Raw genomic sequence first — 16299 nt, 5'->3', positions numbered from 1 at the left:
AAACTGATTCACAAGAAGAAAGGTAGTTTGATAATGAGACAATTTAGCATGTTGTTATCTACAGTTGGTGCTTATCACAGAACTGAGAAGGAATCGTTTGGGGATGACCGCATCTATGAGTCAGTATTTTGTGAGTTTTCTTATTTCAATTTTTCATCATTAAAAACAAATTTAAACAAACAGAGGAAGGAACTAGTGTCAGATGTGTTAGAGGATGTTTGTTTTCTAACATACAGTCATTTACTGGCTAAATTAATGCTGATGCAAAAACATTCTAGTATGCAGTAGTTAATTGTTACCGAGAAAACTTCTGGCACAAAAACCTGCCTAGAAGCTATGCATTCTGATTTGAGAAACCTCTAATTTCTGAGCTATGGTTACTCAATGAGGATGAAAGTACACTCTGCATGTGCCCAGAGATAACTTCCTTTATTATTAGATGCTATGTGGGAGCTATGAGTAGCCTGGGAACACTTTATGGTGTAGCATTGCTGAAACTAAACAAGTGTGGGCCTGGTCATGTTTTTGACAGCAAAGCATTGCACATCCCACCTAAGATGTGTCCATCTAAAAGTAGGATGCACGTTTGTTTGTTTATTTTTAATCATGACCTTACATGTTCCCTGGCTTTCAAAACCAATTCAAGACCTTAACCCTTGCTTAAATTAAAATATCTGCTGTTGTTTGGGCTCAAGTTCTAAAAAAAAAGTGGTCGTGCTGGATGACTGCAAAGCTATGGAAGACTTGAACAATTAAAGTTCTGAAAACTGGTGGGGAGAGGAAAGTTTTCTGCTTATCACTACTGATGTCATAGTCACTATGCAGAAGCTGTCTTCAGCACTAACCGGTATACAGTATATATGTTCTGCAGCCCAGCTCAACCTCACTTGCACAACCTGATTCTGTGCAATAGAAGAATTGTTGTTCCTTAGTAACAAAATACTATGTTTTCAGTGCTGAGAAAATGCAAGGAACAAAAATGTGTAACAAATGCGTAAGGACTGATGTCCACATCTCTTATGGTGCTGTAATTTATGGCACTTTTATTCTGCTCTTCCTTCAGAAATCTCAGTTGTGGCTCACACAGGCAGGCAGCCTCCCACCCCTGGGCAAGAACCAGTAAAAGACCTGCTTAAACTTCAACAACACAGCAGCATAATACACCCCCAAATCAATCCCTAGGAGTCCTTTATGTCTATTCTCTGCTGCACACAGATGTGGTAGTTTCTAGGTTCTGTGGGCTGCACAGGCCAATTTTTCCTAATGGAGACAAAATTTCCAAAGTACCTGGCAGAGCTTTTTGAAGATGTGGCTACTAAATGTCAATTAGAGTTAAATTATAAGGGCCCCTTAAATCTGAAAACCAGAGTACTATAATCTTTTTAAAACCAACTAAAGCCTAGATTCCTCTTCAGAGGTGGGCTGGGGGTTGGGAAGACAAAATTACCAACTATTGCCTCTTGAAAACTAGATGAAGAGTGGTAAAATTTAGGCCAAAAAATAAAATAAAAATCAATCGGGGTTTCTAAACTTAAAAAGAAAAGAAAGAAGCTTCACACTGGTCCACTATCCCTATGGCATATTCTACTTATTTATCCATTTTTGAACAAATACTGAAACAGGCTTTGGAGTCCTTAAACAGCAGCTGTCTTTGCATCTTCCCAAAAATTTGTTCTGGTGCTTTGCAGCCTGGGCTGCCACAATGTGTGACCACCTCCAAGTCAGAGAATTTATTTGGTGGAACTGATGCACTAGAATTGCCCATGCCGTGTGATTTCTATGCTTTGAAAGGCTGCATTGCACAATCCCTTCTATCAGAACATTATTACACAGAGAGCAACCAAGCAAATAAGAACTCCTAGGCTTGCTCTTTAACTGGGTTCGCAGGCTCTCTGCCATTGCTACACAGCTTTAAAGCTGACATGGACCAGTCTTGGCATCTATCAGCCCAGGCAGATTGTAGCAGCACACTGAGCTTTGCAAGCTTCATGTTTCCAGGGGCTCCCAGGTTGATTCTAGATCGAGGGTAATGGCTGGAAAAAAAGGCCTTCCGCAATATTAGGTCTACCATTGCAATGATATCAAAGGTGCAGCCAAAGTATGTACAGGATTCCCTAGCTCAGGCTCTTTCCACTGAAACATTTGGTAATGAGGATGAAAGTTGTGAGTACTGGGGTGGGGGGATTTATGGAATAATTGTGAGTCCTCTAGTGGTGATTACCATAAACCACATTTAGCACTTTCCAAAAGTTTGCCTTGAAGGATATCCTCAGGGATGCAGCTGGACTTTTGTGTGATGAGGAATGTGCTGGTGAATGTGTTTAGGACAGCACAATGTTGTCCATTTGGACACTTCACCCTGTGTGTTGCACGAAGGCCATAAATATGATCCAGGCTGTATCAGGGGCAAGGCTCAAAACAAATATAATTATGGCACTGACTTCCTGGAGCAGTGTTCTTGGGTCCTTGGAATACAAACTTGTTGTTGCACTACAAATCCTATCATCTTCAACCAGCTTAGCTAATGGCCAGGGATTATGGGAGTTGTAGTTAAACAACACCTGGGGACTCAAGGTTCAAGAGGGTAACAAGAGGGTTATCCTAGGGTAACATGGCATTCTTCCCTTTTGCAGTTACAGATAGGTAGCCGTGTTGGTCTGCCATAGTCAAAATAAAAAAATTCCTTCCAGTAGCACCTTAAAGACCAACTAAGTTAGTTCTTGGTATGAGTGTGCATGCACACGAAAGCTCATACCAAGAACTAACTTAGTTGGTCTTTAAGGTGCTACTGGAAGGAATTTTATTTTATTTTCCCTTTTGCAGTAATTAGCACTGTGTGATGCACTAAGTCAAGTTCAACTCCCTGTCTACACATTACAGCCCACTATGGTTTGATAAATCTCCTGGTTTTGCTTTTCAGTTGAGACTTAAAAAAACAGGGCATTTGGCTTGGTGGGTCACAAGTTGTGCAGGCCTACAACACAGCAATATTTAATGGATCATTTATGTCAGTTAAAGGGAGCGTGCTTTGGCTGCTGTCCCCTTGCCTCTCCATGGCAATGATGATGCCACCGACATTAAGGTCTCATTAGCAACCTGGTACACCTGCACTAGAGCCATTAAAACATGCCCTGCATTTCTCCGGCACTCTATGTCTAAGTGCGGTAGGTTATCTGAACAGCACTAAAATGCATTAAAGAAAAGATGGGGATGTTCACCCTGTTAAAAGAAAACATTACAGCTGAACAGGAGCAGGAATGGATTGAAGAGTGTGAGCTGTTCATCATAATTCAATGCTGTTTACTCAGAAGTACATCCTCACTGTGTTTATTGAGGTTTACTCACTGTTAAGTGTGCATAAGATTGCAACCTTAGTGATAATCACACCCGAGGTTGAATGACAGACTTTCTTTCCATACATCTGTCCTTGGGGAACATGCAAAAGGCCAGCACCCAAGGACATATATAGCAATCTTAGGTCCTCTAAACTGCTACAGTCCATTCCATTCATGAACTGTATGGAGGTGGCAGTATTTTTGCTCCTGATGCTGGCTAAATAAACTTCCCTTCAATTTACTCTCCTCTGAGAATAGTAGCTACTGCTCTGGGATTCAACAGCATTTTAAAGAAGTCTGCTATGGGGACCAGATGCCATAAATTCCCAGAGACACTCACACAGGGCTTCTGAGGCTAATTATTCTGGATGTAGATACATCCCATGCTTAGCACGGTGAGGTTTGGAACAAAACAGTAAATCTATTGCTGCATGCCTAGACCCTGTGCGACCATGTCTTTCTGAGCCTTCCACTTTTAGGGCAAAGATCAAAGTAGAGTGGTAGGAATAAATGTTGAGGTGCTAACCTGACTGCCTTTTGGTTAACCGCAGGGCTGACCTATGGGAAGCAGAAGACTTTGTTTGGTAAATCTCATTGACCCGATGTCACTTTCAGGTCAAGTTCATCTAACCGTAACAGATCAGATCAATGAGATCTACTGAATGTGTTTCCACTTCCCATGGGCGAAGCTCTGGGTTCATTTGGAAAGTGGTAGAATTGACAGGTATGGATCTTTTCCTTCACTCTCTTAATGTGTCTTCCCCTCCCCCCACCCGGGTGCCACACAGACTATCCATTTACATAGCACTGAACAACTTTGGGTGAGAAAGAAGGATTTCCAACTTTAGAGGTACCCCCATTTTCCAGTTTATTTTCAATGTTTATATTTCACTTTTCAAACAATATCCCCCAAAGCAGCTAATGCTAATTTAAAAAGAGGGGGAGCTGCCATCAGGCTTAGAAAGACAAGGCAGATAAGGAAAGGGGACTTAGGGAGAAAGGTAGAAGAGGAAGATCAGTTCAGGTGTTACTTACTGAAGAGGCAAGGCAAACCTCTACTGGATTTTATAGGATTCCATGATTACAAATAAGGTAACTGACCAGTAATGAAATATACAGTCTCAAGCAAGCATGCAAACCTCTCCCAGAGGCATTTGTTCCTAAAGAGATCACCTCTGGAAATAACCCGAATAATTTTTTCCAAGGTGAGTCAGCAGCGTCTTACTAAGGCCTGTACATAATAGTGGTCAGCTTCCTTGAAAGCCTCCATATGTAGAACAGTTTGTGACTAAGCACTGCTCCCTAGAAGTTTCCTGTTTTTCTCAGCTTCCTGAAAACTGGTAAAGAGCAGTGGGAGTTTGGCTGCCTTATGCTGCTTGGTGCTTTAAGGGAGAAACATAAAAACTGGCTTCCCAGCAGCTGATAAGAACTGGTGCAATGTTGCAGCTAAGCGTGTGAGTAGGGAAGCCATTGGTTTAACTCTCATCTCAGCTATGAATGTACTCAGTGGTTTTAGGCAAACCAATCACTCTTGTAGACTCAGCACCAACCAATTTGTAGGGGGTATCATAATATCTACTTTACATGATTGTTGAGGGGTTTACTGTGATCATAACAGAACCTGTTTATATCCAAGTCAGGGTTTATGAGGGATAGAACAGTTGCAATCACAGGAGGAATGGGCCTGGGTAAGTGTGGAGTATCATGTTCCAGAACATGGGTGTAGGATCCAAGCATATTTCATGGAAGCAGCTCAGGTGCAAGCAGTAAAGGAGGTCTCAGCTAGGACCTTGTGAATCCCTGATCTTGCTACAAAAGCTCCCTATATTTCCACTATCATTGTCATGTTTTTCTCTCTGTTTTGGATGGTTCCTTGATCTGCTATCCCTGGTGACCCACCATCAGCTCCCACATTTCAGCCTTGCTCCTGCATAGTACTTGTCCTCCATCCTAATCTAACTTTCCTATCCAATCACCCACCTGCTGCCCTTCATGAGTGGACCATTTTAACTCTTGCTGCTGGTATTAACACATTCAATAGTCTTGCCTGAATCCTTTTGTTTCTTTTTCTTATAGTCTCATCTTAGTCCAGTTATCGTCAGCCTTGATTCCATACCACAAAGCCCTTTACATAATCATTCTTTAACTTTAGGTCCCCGAATGTTGCTGGACTTCAACTCCCATCATCCCCAATCAGTTTAGCCCACACATCAGAGGGTACAAAGTTGAAGAGCATTGCCTTACACTGTTGGAAGAACTATGCCTTACACTATCACTAGATGCAATTTAATCCCCATGAATATGGTGGCTGGAACAGTCATTTTCACATGTGTTCATTCATAAATTCATTCCATTTCTGCATTAATCAGAGGTGTTTTTTAAATCTATACAAAAACAATAACAATAACAATTTAAATCTATACAAAAACAATTTTCTCACAAAATACACATTTCTAAATGTATTTTCTCTTTAAGTACACATTTCTAAATGTATTTCCCCAAAAATATGCATTTTAATGTACAGTTTGTTTGGTTTTTTTTTTTTAAGTCAAGAGCTGCATCTCAAAATTTGGAGAAATATAAAATCTGTAGGGTAAATTGCATTCCAGTCTGCACATTAGTCCAGGACGTGCAGATCAGGTGAATTCATATCAAAACTTGCAAAGAACAAAGCCCTCCTGCATACCTGTGAATGACACAGGAATCCCCCAGAAGCTCAGGACCAAGGCGCCCCAATGTGAACATTGCTGATATTTTAAAAGCCCCATCTACTCTAGCTTTCAAATATTTATTGCAAAGACCAGAGAGACGGGGTGAGAAAACAACACTATCACAAAATTACAGTCATTTTCCCAAGAGCCAACTTTGAGTATTTGATAACCTCAGACCTCAGCTGCCTTCAACAAGCTTGGGGAGTACAGACTGCCTCACTCCAGTAGTGCTTTGATGTTGCAAAAATAAAATAAAATAAATGTTTATCTCACACTCGCCCAGCCTCCCGGTCACTCCAGGCAACTAGGAAGGAGACTTTCCTTTCCTGTTTGGATGTTGGCTTCAAAATAACTGAAGTATTCCTCAAAATTTGGAACACTTCTTCCCTTTACCCACCCCTGAGGAAATTGGTGCTGGGGGAATAAAATTTGCTTTGGCCTGGAGGAGCTGTTCTCCCTCCTGCTGCCACGTTGATGGATTCATTAGGGAGTGATAAGAAAGGCGAAGCTGGAGGAGGAATGGGAGGTGAGAGGTCACCGTAATATTTATCCAGATGTCACCTTTCACTTTCTTGAAGTTTACTTCAAAGGAGAAGAAGGCCTGCCTGCCTGCCTGTGAGGGGAAAACCACACTTGTTACTACAATGACGCTCTCCCTCACACTTTCTGTCTATAGCTGTGTTGCTCAAATTTGGGTCCCCAGCTGTTGTTGGACTACAACTCTCATCATCCCTAGCTAGTAGGATCAGTTGTCAGGGTTGATGGGAGTTGTATTCCAACAAAAGCTAGGGACCCAAGTTTGAGAAACACTGGTCTATGGGTTCAAATCAGTGGTGCAAATGCTAGGAAAACTGGCAGAAATGAATTGTTGGAAACTCAGCATAAGGACAAGAAGAGCAGATGCACAGAAAATGCTACCTCAGGGTGGGCTGAGGAAAACTACAGTATAAAACTGGACACAACAAATGTATGTGGAGTTTTCTGCCAGAGAAGGGGAGGGTGGATAATTCTATATACTGGTGATATGGATTGGGCAAAAAGGGTGTTAGGTGTCATGAAAGAACTAAGAGATACTGGTCAGAAGACACTAGAAAGAGAAACTATACCTAGACGCAGTGATAGAGTGAGGGCCTATAGTTCAGTCTTTGGGGCAGGTAGTCACTGTGAGGTCAGAATAAAAGAAGTCTATCAGCAGACAGAACAATCACAATCTGTCCTCTTTTCAGATTTCCACCCCAGAGCTACCATTAGGAAAAAATGGATGGCCAAAATCAGGCAAAGGATGTGGTGGGGATTGCGGCATACAATTGCTGTCCAATTGTAAGATGATTACAAGCAAAGTACACACACACACACACACACACACACAGTCAAACCTCGGTTTTCAAACATCTCGGCTGCCAAAAACCCAGAAGTGAATGCTTCCGTTTTCAAACATGCCTCGGAAGTTGAACGGCTTCCGAGGCGTGTTTCTCAATTTTCCCCATTGAACTTTCTGACAGCCCTTTGATCCCTGGTTTTCAAACATTTTGGAAGTCGAACAGACTTCTGGAATGGATTATGTTAGAAAACCGAGGTTCCACTGTATATATAAAGTTACAATAGAATGGATAAGACAACTTGTTTGTTTAGAAAAAGCTGTTACTGCTTCTTCTCCCCTCTCCTCAGGGCAAGATGCTCCTGTGGTGGCAGTTGGGGTGTGTGGAGGGAGAGGCCACTATGGGAGCTGAATGGTGACTGAGGAGATTTCACCCCTCCCATACCCAAGAATCTCCTGACCATCTCCTGATGATCTCTGCTGACTCTCCACAGAGAAGAGGAGGCGTGTCCTGCCTATTAACTTATTCTGCCCAGCAACATATCTGTGTGTGTGAGAGAGAGTCAGTCAGTCAGTATATCGGAGAGAGTGAGAGTGTTTGAGATCCTAGAGATTAGATTGCTGCTAAGAGCAGCTGCAGACTCTCAGTATAGCATTGCTTTATGCTCAGAATACTTAGCTCTGTATATAGCTTTGTACCATAGTTGCAGTTATAGAATAAAAGGAAGATATTTTACAGAGCTGCTCTCCGAGTGGTTTATACTCTGCAAGACTCTGCAAAACTCTGCTGCGCAACGACTGAAGTATTGAGACAGTGAATCCGGTGCTCTCAGCTCCAAGTTGTGAGTCCACAGCACTGTGACCGTTTCCTGCGGGAAGGAGGTCTCTGGCGGTGCTACCCAGCTCGCCCAGCCCAGTCGGGGTTGAGGTACAAGAGTCCAGTTGGCGCACTGGCTCTAGGGCGATGCTGACAGTGACAATTCCCAAAGCTTCTTTCTGTCTTCTCTAGTCCCTTCAACTTCCAGTCCAATGGGATTCATTCAGCTTGTGGAACTGGGGAGAAGGGGAAGCACTGTCTTTTCATTGCCTCAGGCAGTAAATTGTTTTGACTAGTCTTGATCCATCCCCACCGATAAACAGAAACTCCAACTAATATGGAGGTGAGAACCAGTTATACGTTATATCTCAAGTGTTTATTTTTACATTTTGTTTTGCACGCAAAAAGAAGTAATGCAGCAAGGCCTATACCAACTGCCATTTGGCTCTTCTTCTCCCAGAGTTCTCATTCTCATCGGTCATTAACCATTTGTGCAACATTATGAAGAATACTGGGTTGAATTGGCTTTCTTTCCTGGCCTTAACCCTGAAAGTTCACATGTAAAGGAGTCACTGAGGACTTCAGAGGTACTGAACACAAGAAGCACCCGAACAGCATGAAATCATTGGTGGCAGTTGGAGAGAGGGCTGATGAATGCATGTGCTTCAAGAAAGATAAAGAACTGGTTTGGCCTTTGCTTTTTCCAAATGTCTAACAAATAGCAAAGGGGTTGCTATTTAATAATATGAAATATACGCAGGATCTAACGAGAGCAGCATTTGAACTCAGGTCCCCTGTGCAACCCATCTATTGAAACACACAAGCTGCTGACAGTATTCCACTGTTTCACTTCCACCATAGTTCACATTCATTCCAGTGTGCCTTATTGAGCAGCATCGTGCGTATGCCAAAACTTCACAGAACTCTCAACCTTCTGTGATCCTCCAAGTGCGGCTAATCGTCTCCAGATTGCACTGTTGGGGTCCCTGAGATCCCGCTGTTCAAGGTTCCCCCAGCCAGCCCATTCCAGCCCACGAAGAAAGTGGCCGACAAACAGCACACCAGGCCATTTCTCAGATATGGACGTTCTGAGCCAAGTGCCTTTTCTTTTCCCACTGCAGCAAGTCAGCAGTATTAGGCAGGAGGGAACCGGCAGCACACCTCATTTGCTTCTCCGCTCCCTTGGAGAACTGCCTCTGTGTGTGAGCATTGGATTGATGGCTTGTCTGACTTGGGCTCGCTATCGCTCTGCCTTTTAAGATGATCTGGCCTTTTTATAATGTTACTCCGATGCCTTTTATCTCCAGCCCTGAATGTAATTTTAGCCACAGCAAAGCAGGATTAAACTTTCATAACACGATACATTTATCTCTCTTTTCATATTTCCAGCTTCCACCTGCCACCCCCCTTCTGCCACCTCCACCCCCCAGTTCAATTTCAGCCCAAAGAGAAGTGTAGATTAAACTCAGAAACACGAGCTGGGCTCAATCAGATTGGAAGGGAGGCCAACGCTTTCCCAGAACCCCTCTGCTGGCATGCACCATCCCACAGAGATGCCAGCAGTATCCCCGTTTGCCAACAGAGTCAGGCCGCACTATATTCTCCCAGCCAATGAAGCACAAGCATGGGACCTAATTCAGGCAAAACAGCAAGCAGCGGAGCAGACATGGTGCAAGGTATATTGGATTAGAGAGAGAAAGGGAACGAAAGAGAGAGACCTCACAATTGACATCAGTTTTCTGAGTTGCTGCATTTTTATATTTCTGAGAGTCCTCCTAATGCTGTTTTACTAACATCTGTGGCTGTTCTCAGAGCTACATTCCAGCCACAGCAGGGGCGATAGAAAGATGGAACCATGCTGAGAAGATTCTGAAAGCAGGTCTCTCTCCCTGATAAAATGAGGGGAGAAAACATCAACCTGGTTCAAGACCAGGAATGCTTTTCAAGTACTCAACTGCTCTTGCTCCCTCCCCCCCCCCATACTGCTACTGCCATTCACAGCTAGGACTTCGCAGGCCAGATGTATATCACATTTTAAGCACACAACTGCACAGGCATGCCTTGCTTCACCATATGATATACAGAAGGAAAAGACTGGGTGGTTTTTAGCAGATTCTGAACAGTGGCATGATCATAGCAGAGTGTCCCGCTCCCGGCACCACTACCACCCACCCACTGCTCTGCACAAAAGCTCCTTTCCAGTATATCAACCTTTATCTGCAGGAGCCCCCCTCTAGTGGGGAAAAGTGGCACTGCAGGTTTCACAACCCATTCATGTGAAAATCGAAAAGATGAAAGTCACTGGAGAAAACTTTGGGATGTCTTGAGCATAGAGAAAAGGAAAAGGCAGGCACATTTAAATAAACAAGAAGCTCAACAGAAAATCCAGAGCATTCTTAATCAGTGGCTCTGGTTTTTTTTTTTTGCCAAGCTCAGGAGTCCTCAGCTTGCAGCGCCCTGGAGTTTATTTAGTGCAGCGTTGGGTCTTATGTCAAAATGGTATCAAGGAGAAGATGGATTGCAGGTCTGGCAGGAGCCATCTGCTTCAGAGAAGAAACCTTATTTTAAATAAATAAACAAACAAATCCCACTCCACAACTATCTCCTGCTCATGCCAAAGTGGTTTGACAGGGAGATTTCTTTTTTCTTGTTCTTCCTTCTTTCCTCCCCCCCCCCCACCCTCCTTAACACTTCTGGATCTGAAAACGATGTCAACAAGAAGAAAAATTGGAAGCACTTGCCTCACCTCTCCATCATTAACATACATTTGACCTTGAAGCAAAACTGATACGCTGGGCAGAGACAGAATGATTCTGCACACAAACAACTCTCCTTATTTGTCTATGTGTCCTCAGATCCATATTTTGGAGACAAGAGGGTGAAGGGCCTCCACTGAAGAGACTGGGGAGGGTTCAACTGTTTCAGAAAACTTCCCTGCAAAATGTTTGGCAGAGAAGAAGTCTTTGGATCATACGTCAGCACCCCCCTCTCATCACACTTCATAGGCTATATATAGCACAGGGGTGTGCAACCTGTGGTCCCTTCCACACATTGCCAGACTCCAGTTCCCAGCATCCCTAACCATGGGGCTGGTGGAGCTTGGGGAAACATCTTACAGAGTTTATTTTTTTAGCTGTATTGGATGAACTTGCCCATAAAACACGTTAGGCAGCAGCCTGTACCTGCCAAGTAGAATACACTGCCTTGATCCTCTTTCTGTTCTGATGTTATTATCATCGAAGCTTTCCAGAAATCTCTTTTCTAAGGACAAAGAACTTTTCCCCCTTTGCCTCAGCCTCTGAGGCTTTAAGTTTCGCAGGCACTAATTTGGGGTCATGTAGGGGAGGGCTGGGAATACAAACCACATCAAGACAGAGCCCTGTTCTATGAAGGGATCCCTCACTGAGAGGAGCGGTGGGCCTAACTTGACCATCTACAGGGCTCTTATTGGATAGGATGGACACCGTCATCAATAATGGTAGAACCCTGAGAAGCAGCCCCCTCTTCCTCTATTCATCCTTCTCTTCCTTTTGTAAGCGCCCTGGCCTGCCAGCCAAGCTGGTTAAGAGATTAACACTCTTAAAACCACATTTACTCTAATTAGCCATGAAATCTTTGTAACTAAGTGAAAAAATGTTTCCCTTGAGGGAGTTTTGTCCATTCACCACTGTTTGAATTGTGAGAAGGGGTGGGGGTGGGGTGGGGAGGGAGAATGCCAGGAGGGAGCAAAATAAAATAAAATAAAGTAAGATCAGATCTAATGAATTAATAACAGAATGCCCAAGGGGGTAAGCAGGCTTTGGCTATCAAATACAGGCACCTTGGATGAAGGAAGGAGAGGGAAATGAGGGTGTGGGGGGCTTCTTTTGTAGACTTCCCCCTCCTTCCCAGGCCTGGCTAAATGGATGGTTGTGAATTATTTCTAGTTAACAGACTGTAACACAATGCGTGGGTCTCTTTATGATTTGGTTAGTAGCTTGGCTAGCAATTCCTGGTTTTCCCATTTGTAGTGATGGACAGAAGTACATTGTACCCCCCGGCTACGCGTGTAGACAGCTGTGCGCAGCTACACGAAGAGACAGCTGGGTGAGGGGGTAAAGCGTAAGAATGAAGGGCCCCGTGCTGAATTGTTTAAATATGATTTTTACCGAGGCAGAAAGGGGAGGGGTGGTGCTGAAAGGTTTGCAAAGAGGAAGGGGGAAGGGGGAGAGAACCTCGCCGCAACTTAGAGCCATAAATATTTCATATCAGCAGAATAAGGACGATTATATTCCTGCCAGCGCCTTTCTTGTGTATTTTAAACATGTCACCGCCTTCCACTCTCTCTCCCTCTGTTTGTGTGTTTCTTGTAACGTGCCCATGAAATAAAGATTAGCTGAATAATCAAGAGTGTTTGGAAATGGGGGAAAGGGCCTGTCTCAAGAGCACCCACTGGCTCAGGTTGGGAGATAGGCAGGAAGCTATTATTATTATTATTATTATTATTATTATTATTATTATTATTATTGCTGCTGCTGCTGCTGCTGCTGCTGCTGCTGCTGCTACCATTATTCTTTTATGGATGCCTGACAGGCAAAGGAGTAAAATGTTCCTGGGACTGAAGGAAATATCAGAAGAGAGAAAGCAGGAGGACACATCCCTACCAGTGCAGTTGCTTAGAATTAGATGGCCAGGTAGACTGCTAAAATGGTGTTTGCAAAAAGAGTAGAGGGTGTGAACTTTTAGCACACACTGATCCAGGGCAAGAGTTAAAGTGTGAGTGGAAACAACAGAGTAATACTTCATTGTTGCCAGTGGAGGATGACAGTCTTTTGGACACTGCTGAGGAGATAGTTCTCTTTGGGAACAGTTGTGAAAGTGGGCAGAAACAGACAGTCATGTGTACCTGCACTTATGAAGTTCTGGGTTGCCAGGGGGCGGGGAATCACTCACATGAATAACTTATACTGGTGCACCAGAATACTACAGGGAGTTTGGCTAAACATGCAAATTACTTGCACCATGGCTTTCTGGAGTTTTGCACGTTGGTATCCAAATGACTTCCCTAGAGTTGTTTGCAACTTTCTCAGTGCAAGTCCCAAAACACTGCAATGGAACATGAGGGATGCCTATAGCCTGAAAGTAGCAAAAAAAAACTTTCGAAGCCTTCAAGAAACCTTGCAACCAAGCAGAAAGTTCTTCATTGCTCCTTTCAGCACAGGGGGTTTCAGATTACAGGAGACACCTTTGAAAAACCCTGTGGTCCCTGTGTCTCCACCACAAAACCCATTCCAAATGCCATTTCCATTTTGCTGCACTGCAAGCCAACTTGTCCTGTGTTAAATGTAATTTTGCCAAACAGAGAGAGCCAAAGGCAGGGAAACATTTATTCTCTACCATCAGAGTGATTGGAACTGCTGGATTTGTTTCTTTGTTTAAATTTTGTATTCTAGGAAATTCATATTCTTCAGCTGAGCAGTTCAGAAGATTCCAGGGTTAAAGAGAAGTATCAGGCAGGGTTAGATCAGGGATGAGGGGTGTGTGTGTCAAGAGAGAAAGGAAGTGTCTATTACATTTTTGGAATTTGTTCAGATTCTGAAACAGAATCCATTACCTCTTTCCACAGCACAAACCTCTTTTAAGTTGTGCTGGGATGGGGTCAGTCAACAAATAAATACACTGAAAATAGTGATTCAGGGAATGGCGAATAAATAGGGGTTACCTTCATCTTCTTGCAGTGGGTCCATCAGAGCAAAGAATCACTTTTTGTTCCATTTCAAGACCCACACTGCACGAAACTTTCAACTGTATATTACTTCCAAAGTCTACACTGGTTGTTTTCATTCAGTTTTAACAGAATGATACCAAAACACTGTGTTATAAAAAGTCTGCAGGTTCATGGAGGGATGGAGGAGCTGGCCAAGGGGGATACCAAGGAAATGAAGTGTTGAAGGTATTGACGTTGCAGGCTTTGAATGGCATTTGGTCTTTGCTGAATAGTTATATCAGTCTCCTGACCATAGAAAAAAGTAGGTCATTGACTTAACTTGGTGGAACGATGTCATCAATGAGGCAGCCCAGTCAATGAGAGCTCATAACCCACAATCAGTCAGAGCTGCTAAAGTGACCCATTTTACTGACAAGTTATACAAATCCTGGGAGAATGCTTGTAAACACAACGGGGGGGGGCCTTCACAGGGTAAGTTCCAATGCTGACCATACTCAGAGTAGACGTGTTGAAATGATTGGGTATACCTTTAGTCCATTGGTTTCAATGGTCTACTAATTGGATGTATCCCTTATTATTCCCTCCTCACCTGCAGAATCCCCAAACCAAAGCAGATCCTATCTCTTTCCTTACCATGCAAACTCCTCCTCTGTTCAGTGTGGTTCCGTGGACTTCGTCATCTAACTGGGAGTTATTGTGGCAGCACTTAACAACCCACAGTCTCTAGAAACACGAAGTTTTGCAGCGAGCCACTTTGCAAAAGAGGGTCCCAGAGAGGCTGGTACCCGCATTATAAGGAGGAATGCAAACCAGTGCAACAGACAGAAAAGCTTCAGCGGTGGGATATTCTATTAAGCAAGCAACTTTGGGGGTTTTTTTGGGGGGGGAATCACCATCTCTGCAGGGTTTGAACCATGGATACAAAGTCATACCCCGCCCCCCAGAAGCTGCTGGGACACTGAGAGAGACGTTTCCAAAGGGAAATCGAAACCACTTCCAAGTCTCTCTCGGTGGGAACTTTTCTTCGGGAGGGTGAACCTGTTTGCTTCTTCCAGCGCACTTGCCTCCGCCAAACGCGGAGCGGGCTTCCGGAAGGAGCAACACAATCCCGAAGAGATCGAGCCCGTTTGGAAGCAGCGATCCTAGCGATCAGAGGAGCGACCTCCTGCCGCCATCGACGGCTCGAGGGGAGTGGGCTCCAGAGACGCACCTGTCTTGCGTCCCCACGGCTAGAAAGCCACCGTTCCCGCCGAGGGAGAAGCGCCTGGACGGCTTGCAATCCTCTCCATGCAGCAACACCCCCTTCCAGCCTGGGAGCGAGTCCCGCGGAAGTCCACGGGGAGCGGGCACGGCGACTGGGATCGCGCTGTCAAGAGAGGCGACACCTCCCCCCCCCCCCGCCGCGACGGCGGGAAAGTGGCTGGTGAGCCACCACCATCATATTTAACATAAACCCGTCGAGAATCGATAAGGAAAGCAGACTGCCCTGCCGCGCTCCAAAGCGAGCCGAGCGGGGCGGGAACCAGGTGCTGGCGGGCAAGGCGCGGGCTCCGCGGTGGGCAGCCTTCGCGGACTTACCCAGGCTCCAGAAGGACTCTTTCGCCTCGCCGCTCCCCGGGCGCTCCCCGTCGCCCTCTCCCTCCTCGGAATTACGGCGAGGTAATCCACACACAGCCCGGCTTCATGAAACCCCCGGCCAGCCTGGCATGGATCTGTATTCCGAAAGTCGCGCGGCGGCTGCTCCTCCTGCCTGACGGAGCCGCTGCCTGCCTGCCTGCCGCCCCTCCGGCACTCAGTCCGCGCGTCAGTCAGTCAGTCAGTCATTCCGCGGCAGCAGCCCGGCGCGCGCGCCTCGCCCGCTTGTTGTGCCCGAGATGCGGTGCCCGAGGCTGCTTCCCGCTCGTCTGGCTGGCGGGGCTTGGCCACCTCAGGGATCCGTTCGGACTCCGGGCTGGCATCGGCGAGCCCCGGCAGGCTTCCCCTTGGCGGCGGCTGGCTGGCTGGCTAGGGCTGCCCTGCCTCGCCTGCCTCACGCTGTCATTTCCTTCATGGATGTGGCTCGGCGTTTCCCTCTCGCTCCCGCCCACCCTCTCTCTCTCTCCCTCACGCTCGCTCACTCCGCGCGCTTCGCTCTCGCTCGCTTTCTGCCAGTACCACAGGAGCTAGACTGGCACGGCGCTCCTTCTCCCTCCCTCCCTCCTCTCTCCATCACCAGCAGCCTGCCCGCGAAAGCCGGCCTCCTTGCATTACCATGGAGCTCATTAACATACAGGCACCGGGGATTAACCCTTCCCCGGCCAGCGCCCACAGATCCCAGGCCTGCCCCAATTTGCTGCAGTCTTTGGAACTCCCCCCACGCCCGCTTCTCTCTCCCTCTTCCTCTCTCCTCGGTAACGTCAGAGCAAAGCAAA

The 16299-nt window shown here is 45.5% G+C and overlaps 1 protein-coding gene across 2 annotated transcripts in view; it reads right to left on the bottom strand.

Annotated features, from left to right (window-relative positions):
- Positions 1-16055, bottom strand: part of PLXNA2 (plexin A2) — a 400950-nt gene extending 384895 nt beyond the window's left edge. For both annotated transcript variants that reach the window (XM_083508745.1, XM_083508746.1), the window contains exon 1: positions 15467-16055. The gene's annotated coding sequence lies outside the window, so the exon portion shown is untranslated. The remainder of the gene's footprint in view (positions 1-15466) is intronic.
- Positions 16056-16299: the final 244 nt, after the last annotated feature.

The sequence above is a fragment of the Podarcis liolepis genome, assembly GCF_965112155.1.
Source record: "Podarcis liolepis genome assembly, chromosome: 6".
NCBI classification, from domain to species: Eukaryota; Metazoa; Chordata; class Lepidosauria; order Squamata; family Lacertidae; genus Podarcis; species Podarcis liolepis.
Note: the sequence above shows the minus strand (reverse complement) of the source record. Positions and strands in the feature narration are given on the sequence as shown.